This window comes from Urocitellus parryii, unplaced genomic scaffold, assembly GCF_045843805.1.
Source record: "Urocitellus parryii isolate mUroPar1 unplaced genomic scaffold, mUroPar1.hap1 Scaffold_40, whole genome shotgun sequence".
Taxonomy (NCBI): Eukaryota; Metazoa; Chordata; class Mammalia; order Rodentia; family Sciuridae; genus Urocitellus; species Urocitellus parryii.
In genome coordinates this window covers 3,120,781-3,130,855 of record NW_027553586.1, presented here as the reverse complement: position 1 = coordinate 3,130,855, position 10,075 = coordinate 3,120,781, and positions in this window count along the sequence as shown.

Sequence of the window (10,075 nt, the reverse complement as noted above, 5' to 3'; positions counted from 1 at the left end):
TTTTCAAATGGAGGTTTACTTCCTGTTTAATTAATGGCAAGACAAATGTATCAGGTTTTAGACCAAATAATTGAAGAGTCCTAGTGTGTAGTTGTAATACCATTAGACAAAACATACTAATTTGGGGGTAATTTTGAAAGAAAAAGCAGCAGAAAGATGCACTGATTCTAAATGGCTACTTTATTCCTGGAAAAGAAGACCAGTGGGAATAGGTGAGGTGTATAAACTATAGTAATAATGTCTTTGTCAGGATCCCATTGGCTAAGATGCAAATCAGCAAGCTGATTATTAACCTCTTATAAGGCTTTGTAAGCTTCAGGAGTTAATATTCTTAAAGACAAAGAATATAGATCATTCTCCAAACATTGGAACAGAGGAGGTAGAGCCCTTCAACGAACCTGTTGAAATGTAAGCCAATTTCTGTTTCCTAAAACCTTTTGTAAATCATTTAAAGAGATTTTATGTAAATGTTGAGAGCCTGTACTAAGATCTCTGCAAGAGTTAATAAATGATTCACAAAAAGTGAAAATGGGCTAATTTTTGAACATTTCCTGGAGCTCTATTTAATTCAATTTCTTTAAGTGTTAATTGGACTTGTTGGAAGATGGAGTCTAGGTCTTGTGCAGAGGGGTGGGCTAAAATAATGTCATCCATATAATGTATAATCATGAGGTCTGGTACCTTGAAGAAAGGCACCAAAGCCTGGAATATATAATATTGACTGGTTTTCATGCCTTATGTTAAACCTAACATTGCCATCTCTGACATGGTACAGCTTGATTTAATATATGCAGAAAGAGTCAACTCCTCTATATGGCACTCTTGCAACATCTGTGAAAAAGAAAAAAAAGAGGAGACTCCTTGCTCTTTCTACATTCTTTCTCCTGTTCTTTCTCCATTTCTACTTAAATCTCAACATCTCATATCAGATACCCCCTTTTCTTCTACATGTGTGTTACCCTCCTCTTGCTCACTATCTTTTGTTCTTGTTAGCTTTCCCCATTTTCCTTCTGATCTTCTCTTGCGATAGCTGTCTCTCCCAAACAATAGTGGGCCACTGCTGCAATCTCTTCTCCACCCGGAGTGAGCCACTAACAGCTAGCAAAATAACAGAAAAGTAGTTTGAGGCTTGTTTATGTGTTTGCTACTGCTGCTGAGGAGCATTTTTTCAGAGCCAGTTGGTTGCCAGACGTTGGTATAGAATATTCCTTCCAAAGGAAACCATGGATTTGTAGCTAAAAATTCTTGCCAAAAAGTTTCTAATTCCTAATAGTTTACTTTTATACCCTGGGCATTTAAAAGCTGTTGTGTAATTAGTAGATGAGCATGTTTATGTTAACCAGGTAAATTACCCATTGCCCTGACAGCTTATGTTTTTAGCTTTGCGATTCCTTATGGTGAGGGATCCCTCAAGCAAAATCACCTGATTATCCAATGTTTGAGCACCAGAATGTTGAAGGGCCTGCCCTTCCGATATCTACTGTGGGAGCTTGAGGGCATGGAGAAACCCCTCCAGAGAATGTTTATTTCACAGCAAAAATAGCTTTAAGAGTGAGTATTTGCCAATTTACATATAACAGTCATGATATGCCAGAGGTGATTCACAACAGACCATCTTATGGATGTCCAGACATCGAGAGTCTAGAAACTGACATGTAGGCTGACCTTGCACCAACAGGGCAATAACTCCTTGTCAAAGGAACAAGAAAGTTGCACTTGACAGTGTTCTGACAGAAATTTGTCCCAAACATAATATTCTATGTTAGAATTTCCCTGCTGAACATTGAGCAAGATAAGCATTCCTCCATGTAGTTCCAAGGTCAGGTCCTGCAACCAAAACTAAAACTAAAAATCTATAAAGTCTTACTTAGAACTAAGGCCTGTTTATCTGAACCTTTATGCTAGTGTCTCTTGAGTACCTGGAATTGTTTCTTGTAACAAAATCAGTAATGCATGTATATTGGTCATGGCACACACTACCTTCAAATAGTTAAATGGAAAATATGATTTGTAAAGGGTGAAAAGTACATTAGTGAATGAAAAAAAAATATACTAACCTCCTATCTTGAACATCACTATACACATATTCTGCATAATTTCAGTGCAAAGTCCTTTACTATATGCTGGAATACTTGCTCTTGACCTTTCTTGGCCTTCCACCTCTCTGTAATGACTTTTAAATGAATGTTCTACCGCTCTGTTCTGTCTAGTCAAACCTTATGCATCCCTTCCAGACCTGGAGTAGATTTTCAGACTTAACCCATTAAATTCCCAGGAACTCAATTCTATGACTATTTCAATGAAATTGATACAGGTGCATTAAAATAGGTTTGAACTTATCATTGAGAGCTTATATATTATCATGTTGCTGTTAATCAACATTATATTTATTTTAATGTGCTTACAGTCTTATAACCATTACATATCACATAATTATATGTCATATACTGTATTTAGATTTTCATACGTGTTCCACACCTGGGACCATGGGACACAGTTTCTCTTCCCATGGCTGCATCTCACACAAAGAAAAAGGGCTAACATCAGCCATTTGAGTACATATGCATAAGACACCTCTTGGGATGCAAATAACATTCAGAAGTAGGTTCTGCACAGATCCACCTTGGCTAGAATAAAGGCATGGAACATGAGATTTCAGAGATGGCAATAGCCAGAGGTTCTGGAACATTGTGCTGGGTGAGAGGCAATGTCTGCTCAGTATCAGTGGCATCAGGAACTTCCCTAAGCAATATGCAGTATAACTTTATGGTTTCTCCCAACCGTATAGTTTCCAACCCAGATTCTCAGACCCTTTTAGAAAATCTGTAAGCTACCTAATGCCCTTCAATAAATGTTTAAGTCCTGCAACTAAGTATTCTGGCAGATACATTAAGTTCAAATTTTGCATCTTATTCCAAGATATTATGAGACCGTTAGTGGATTATGCATAACTTGGTTCTTTTAGAATACACAGGGACTTACACATTATAGTGATAGTTTAAGACATCAAAATGTAATGAAGATTGGAGTCACAGGGCTTTTTGATGTTTTAACAACTTTAGGCAGAGTGAGCAGTCTGTTTGACCACTTCTTACCTGCCCACTAAGAATTAGGTAGTGTGTTTTCTGTATTGAATATGGGCAGGACTATGACCAATTGCATCAGTGTTAAAAAGCTTTGTGACTTCCAAGAATAAATCAAATGACACAATAGACACACCTCTGCCTTATATCCTGAGATACCCCAAGCCATCATAAAAAAGTCTGGCTACCCAAATACCACATGCTGAAGGTAGCTGAGACCATATTGATGAGCCATATTAGGTGATCTCACTGACAGACCCAGCTGAGGAATCAGTTGTGAGACACAGTTTTGTGTTTTTTTTTTTTTAATTGATACTTGTATTGTCTGGTCTTCCCTTGACTTTCTTGCCAAGATTTGATTATTGGAGGAAAACTAATTCTTGCCTGGTCTTGCCTTATCTGGCCTTGCCTTGCCTCTTCATGGCATGGCTGCTGAGAAGTTAAGACTTGCTTGGCCTTGCATAGCATGACCTTGACTTGTCCTTCCAGCCTTGTCATGGCTTGTGCATCAGGGGAAGCCAAAGCTTGCCCTAACTTGAATTGGTGGCTTGCTTCATTGACCGACCATGTTTTAGCTATGAAGGGGAAAACCAGTCTTGCCTTGCATTATTATTTCTTTTTCCTTTGATATCCCTTGCTGTGATTGAGCTATCTAAGAAAACCCAAATCTTCCCTGGTCTGGCCCAAACTTTCATGGCTTGGTCATGAGGGAAGCCAGGCTTTGCCTGGCCTGACCTTGCCTTCTGTATCAGGAAAGCCAACCCTTGTTTGCTTTTCTTCCTCACCTTACCTTTCTTCTCTTGCATTGCTATGGCTTGGCTACTGAGGGGAAAACAAGCCTGGCCTTTCTGCATTTTGCCATGCATTGCCTTGAGATGGCTGTCATTGGGAAGCTAAATTTGTCTCATTGTTCCTGTCCTTGCCCTTAGCTTTGCTATGAAGAGGAAGCCAAGCCTTTACTTTCCTTGCTGTTTTGTCTTTTAAAGACTTGACTGTAGAAGGGAAGCTGAGCTCCCCTTGCCCCATGCTGCTTTGCTTTCACTTCACTGGGCTGTCAGAAGGAAGCCTCACCTTGCCTTCTTTTCCTTTCCAGGTCTAAGAAACCTCTGTATTCTCAAATATTAGTATTAAGGTTCTTATTCCAGCTGCCAAGAAGGGGAATAACACGGATGGTGAAAGGAGACAGACAAAATTATACAAAATACATGTATGAAGATGTGAATTTGGTGTCAACCTATCTATATATAAACAGAGATATGACAATTTGTGTTATAAAGATGTATTAAAAATTGTAATTCAAAAAAAGAGTTCATGTATAATGGCATAATTTGGCATGAACATACTTTATATACAGAGTTATGAAAAATTGTTCTGTGAATGGATAAATATGAATGTAATGAATTCCACTATTGTCATGTATGTAAGAAATAAATAAGTAGATAAATATGTAAATAAAATAATACCATGTCACATTTATTCTTTTATATTTTAATACTCAGGGAATACTCAGAAATATTCCTTTTTTCTCTCTCTCTTTTATTGAGTGATGTCCTGCTTTCTTAAGACACCCCTATATTAACTAGCTCATAAAATATACATTATTTTAATATCCATTAAAGATAATGTACCTATTTTTATAGTCTCTTCAGCATTATTTTGGCCATACTTACCTCTACATTATTTGCAATGAATTATATATATATATATATATATATATATATATATATATATATATATACCGACACACACACACACACTATGGCTCATCAATATTTTATATATATATATATATATATATATATATATATAAAATATTGATGAGTCATATTATATGTGTTTTAACTGCTAAAGATTGACAACAAGGCTTTCTTTCAAATGCATAGCAAAATGTCATAATGGGGACAGTTCTCATTTTGTTCTTGTTTGATTGTATGTTTCAATTATAACAGGATGATAGTGCAGTGTATATATAGCATTTTTTTTTCTGCGTGCTACCAGGGACTGAACCCAAGATTGCATTACTTCTGAGCTGTACCCCACAGCCTATTTATTTATTCTTATTTTGAAACAGGGTCTAAGTTTCTGATGTTCTTAATGAGTTGTTGAGGCTGGCTTTGATTTTGTGATCCTCCTGATTTATTTTCCCATTACTAGGATTTCAGGCCTGCACCATTAAAGCCAGACACTATTTTTTTTTAACATTACATGCATGTGGCCCAGAAACCACATTAGACCAAGATAGTTAATAATAAATTCAAAAAGATATAAATTAACTAAAAGACCCCTTGAATATTTCTTTTTTTAAAGAGAGAGTGAGAGAGAGAGAGAAATATTTTTAATTTTAAAGAGAGAGAGAGAAAGAGAGAGAGAGAGAGAGAATTTTAATATTTATTTTTAAATTTTCGGCAGACACCACATCTTTATTTGTATGTGGTGCTGAGGATCGAACCCGGGCTGCATGCATGCCAGGCGAGCAGACTACTGCTTGAGCCACATCCCCAGCCCTTGAATATTTCTTAGTAATATATTATAAAAGCTAATTTTAAAATTTTGTTCATATGTGCACATAAAAGCTCCATGAAGAATAAATATTTCAAAGACAATATTTCTTTGTAAACACAAATTAGCTTATTACAGGATACTCAAATATACAAATTGGTCATATGGATTAATTGAATTCAAAAACAGAAATAAAAGTGGAGAAAATTTTTAAGTAATGTCATTTAGATATCTGAATTTTTGAAAATTTTACATAGTCACTTGAAAAATATTGTGTGACACAAGTTGAGATATGCTTACAAAGGAGCAAGAGAGGTACATAAAGTACCTTTAAAGTGATTTGCTACATTAGCAGAAAATTGGATATTCCATGAAGACCATCAAATTAATGCCTGTAGACCAATCCACAGCATGTTCATATGTGTAAATAAAGGCACCTTTTTGACTCTTAATTTATTTTATAGCTGCTAGGCATCAACCTCAGGAACTTTCATGCACACTCATAGTAGGCAATCACCCTGCCACTATTCTAGTAATAAACAGATTTGGAATGAGTCCACTCCCATTCATTTATTGTCTATTACAGATTTCAGACAATAGCAACAGAAATTTATTGCGTCCCAATTCCTAACATAAATAAAATTATTATTTTCCAAATTTATCTCTTATTCATATCTCATTGTGATTTTAAGATATTGAGGATTTTTTTTACAATATATCAGGTTTTCTAAGTGAAAAATTATAAGATTAATAATAAAGAACTTTTAATCTTTCTTGTGTATATGTCATTTATCTCCTTTCTTTGCTTAAATGTTTCTATTTTCTATTTAAGTATATAAACAGCATTAGCTGGCATGCCTCAGGTTCAAGATTTTAATTGAAAAAATTAAGTGTTTTGCCATCTAAAAATGGCGCTATCTCCTGATTTGCAGAAGTGGTGCTCATTTCTTTTTCACTTTCAGTGCTGTTTCAATTAGAAGTACTCACCAAGATGCACCTTTATCTGTACTCCTCATTAAAGTGTTGATTAGACATGAGAATAATCTCTTTAACTTATGGATTACTATATCTAGAATGTATTTTTCTTGTTTTATAGATTCTCTTTACAGATGTTCTAATTACATTTTTCCACTTCCATTCATTTGTAGAACTTTTATGCCATTGAGTTTATATTTATGTTTTTTGATATTAATAAAATAAAACATCAAGACTTCCATGATAAAATTCTGCAGTCCAGAACATATTGAAGCACCTTAGAATCTAATGATCTGATCCTTAAATTTACCTAGAACTCAGTTATTAACCTATACTGTCTGCATGCCGCCCACCTAATGGTAGTTTATAGTCCGCTTTCTGATATAATTTATCCATTCATATTTGTTACTTACTGAGTTATTTTTATTTGTTTGAAATTTATTTTAAAAATAGTCCTCCTTCTTGATTCTCAAGTGAATTGCTATTAATTACCTGACATATTCTTTTGTGATTTTGATTAATTTATTCATTGGTATAGGAGATGGAACTCAGTGGTAGTCTTTCACCAAGCTCCATTCCAAACTTTTCCATATACTAATCTGACACAGAGTCTCATTGTTGCTTAGGGCCTTGCTAAATTGTTGCAACTGGCCCTGAATTTGTGCTCTGATCCAGCCTCCCAAGTAAAATCATTTGGAAAAATGTACACATCAATCTCCTGAACTTTTTGTTTGTTAAATTCTCTTTACTGGACTATGGTTATTATTCTTTCTCAATACTAGTTATTAAAGTTTTGCTTGCCTTATTTTTTCCCTTTATTTAAGGTTGAGAAGCTTGGCACAGTGCCTCATGCCCTTAATCCCAGCATGGTAGAGGTGGAAGGAAGCAGAGCATCCTAAATTGGAAGCCAGCCTGGGCACTTAGTGTCTAAAAATTAAAAGTGGTCATTTAAAAAGGATGGTGTGTACAGCTCAGTGGTGGAGTACCCTTGGGTTCCATCCCCAGTACTGGGGGTCAGGGAGATTGAGAACCACAAATTTAATGATCATTTGTATTTTCAATTATATATTTGATAGATTTTTTCCTAATATTTAATTTACTGTCATTTATTTTTTATTGCTTAGTATTTCTTAATACTTTTAAAACTGTAGTTTTTGACATTCTTGTTTCTTAACAGAAACCCTAAGAAACCTCATTTTCTAGGCCCCACAGATTTTACAGGATAGCATGGCTCTGTGTTATGGCTTTTCTTGAGGTGCTCCTTGAACTAGTTTGCCTTTGGTTGAGAATTTTAGTTTCAAACTTCTCCCTCCTGGTGGCTGCACACAGGGGAAGATCTTCACCAGCAAGCCCAGTTAAGTATTTCAGGGCTTTGTCACCCTTGCTGTGGATACACTCTCTCCAGACACTTAGCTTTCTAGGAAGAAAGCTGTGGAATTCTATCAAAAGTACATAAACTTTTCTTCCACCTGGTTTCTGCACTGTAGGTTCTTTGATGTTCAATGGTTTTTCCTCTTTCTCAATGTGACTAATTATCAAAATATGCCACCAGTTCTGTGTCACAGTAGACAGAAAACAGTTCCCTAAAAATCCAGAATATTGGAGCTATGTTCTCCTTTCTCTGACACTAAAAGGGGAAAACTGAGAATTGGGCAGTTTCTCCTGATCATACTGGTGTGTCAACTTGGGGGAAAAGCTGATCTGTGAGAAAGGCAAAAGTTTTACTTTACCATTTAGTGAGGCTATTCATGGTTTTGCCCTCTATCTTCAGTTCTTATTAGTTTTACTGCAACTATTTGGCTGGATATTGAGGCTGTTTATATACATTTATGTGTGGTTGTGGGAAAGAGAAATCATTTGTATAGCTGTTTTGGTGGAGTCTAAACTCCCTTCATCCACTTGGGAGTTCTTGTTATTAGAAGTGGAAATGTTCCATTGATGAATGAGTAATTGTAAAATTAAGTGCATGAAATTAAGTGTAGATGTGTTAAAAGTAAAATTCAATGGTAACTTTGGAAAAAGTAATTCTTGGAGTTGCGCAGGAAGAGAAAAACACAAGAGTGAGATTCACAAATGAATGGAAGACTTGGGATATGGCTTAGGGTAGAGCATATTCTGGATTAGACTGGAATATCATCAATCAATCAGTCAATCAATAAAAAAATAAAAATTAATTTTAATTTAGTGTTTGCAGACCCTCCTTTTGAAAGTCATTGTATCTAAGTGGAATAATGGAGAATAATCTTTGTTCTTCTTTAACTGTATTTTTCAATCTTTACATAATGATCATATGTAAAAACTTTGAACATTTTAAAAATTACATATGTAACACCAAAAATGCTAAAAAATAAATTCATAAAAATTTAATCTACAGTCACCATGAAAATTTCTTCCTGATTTATAAACTGAGTATTAATTTTCTCATTCTTAATGATAACACAGGGCTGGGGTTGTTTTTCAGTGTAAGAGAATTTTTCTAGCATGGATGAGGCATTGTTTTTGATACTCAGCACCACATATAAATAAATAAATAAATAAATAAATAAAGGTCTATCAACAATTAATATTTTTAAAAAGATAACAGAATAAGTTTCAAGGGCAGATATGCAAAGTGCTTATTAATATTGAAATGGTGAACTCAATAACAAAACCTGAGGACAAATTCAGAAAATATTCTTATTTCATAAACTGAACTGTACAGAAAGTCTGTAGAAGAATGATGTGGTGCATATTAAGTGTGTTGTGCATACAAAAGAAAAAAACATACATGCAGGTCACCACTCAGGTTTCACAGCATTAGAGGAACATTGGATCAACAAATCAAGACTAAATCCAGAATGTAGCTTGTTTTGGCAAATAAAGTGTTTCTGTTGTTGTTTCCTTTTGCCACACTGAGATTTGTCCTCAGGCTTCATATGTGCTATACATGTACTCTACCACTGAGCCTCACCCCCTCACGCTGAAAATATAGTTTTATTGGAATACCATCAGGCATTCAATTATTATATTTGCAGATTTTAGGCTATGACCACAGAGAACTTCTGGTCCACAAAGCCTAAAGTCTTCATGATGTGCTCCTCTAAAGAAATATTTGCAAATTCCATTGGTACTAATTTTAATATCACCAAATATATTGACATATTGATGGAACAGAGATCCCTATGTGCAATCTACCAGCAGCATTCAGGTTAACTTGAGAGTCAAATATTTGAGCATTTATCCACTGGTTATGAAAATTAAAATCTAATTATAAACTGAAGAAAAATCTATAGAACTACTACTGAAATACACCATTCAAAAATCAAAATCAAAGATATCATGAATAGCCCAGAAATGCTAAAGGAACCATCCCAGATTAAAAAAAAAAAAAAAAAAAAAAAAAAAAAAAAAAAAAAAAAACAGAAGGACACAGTGAATAATTGATATTAAAATTTCCCAAAATTGGATTTATTTTGGTTCAAAGACAATTGTTAAAATAACTGTCAAATTTTGAATAAGATTTGTAGAGTAGATATTCA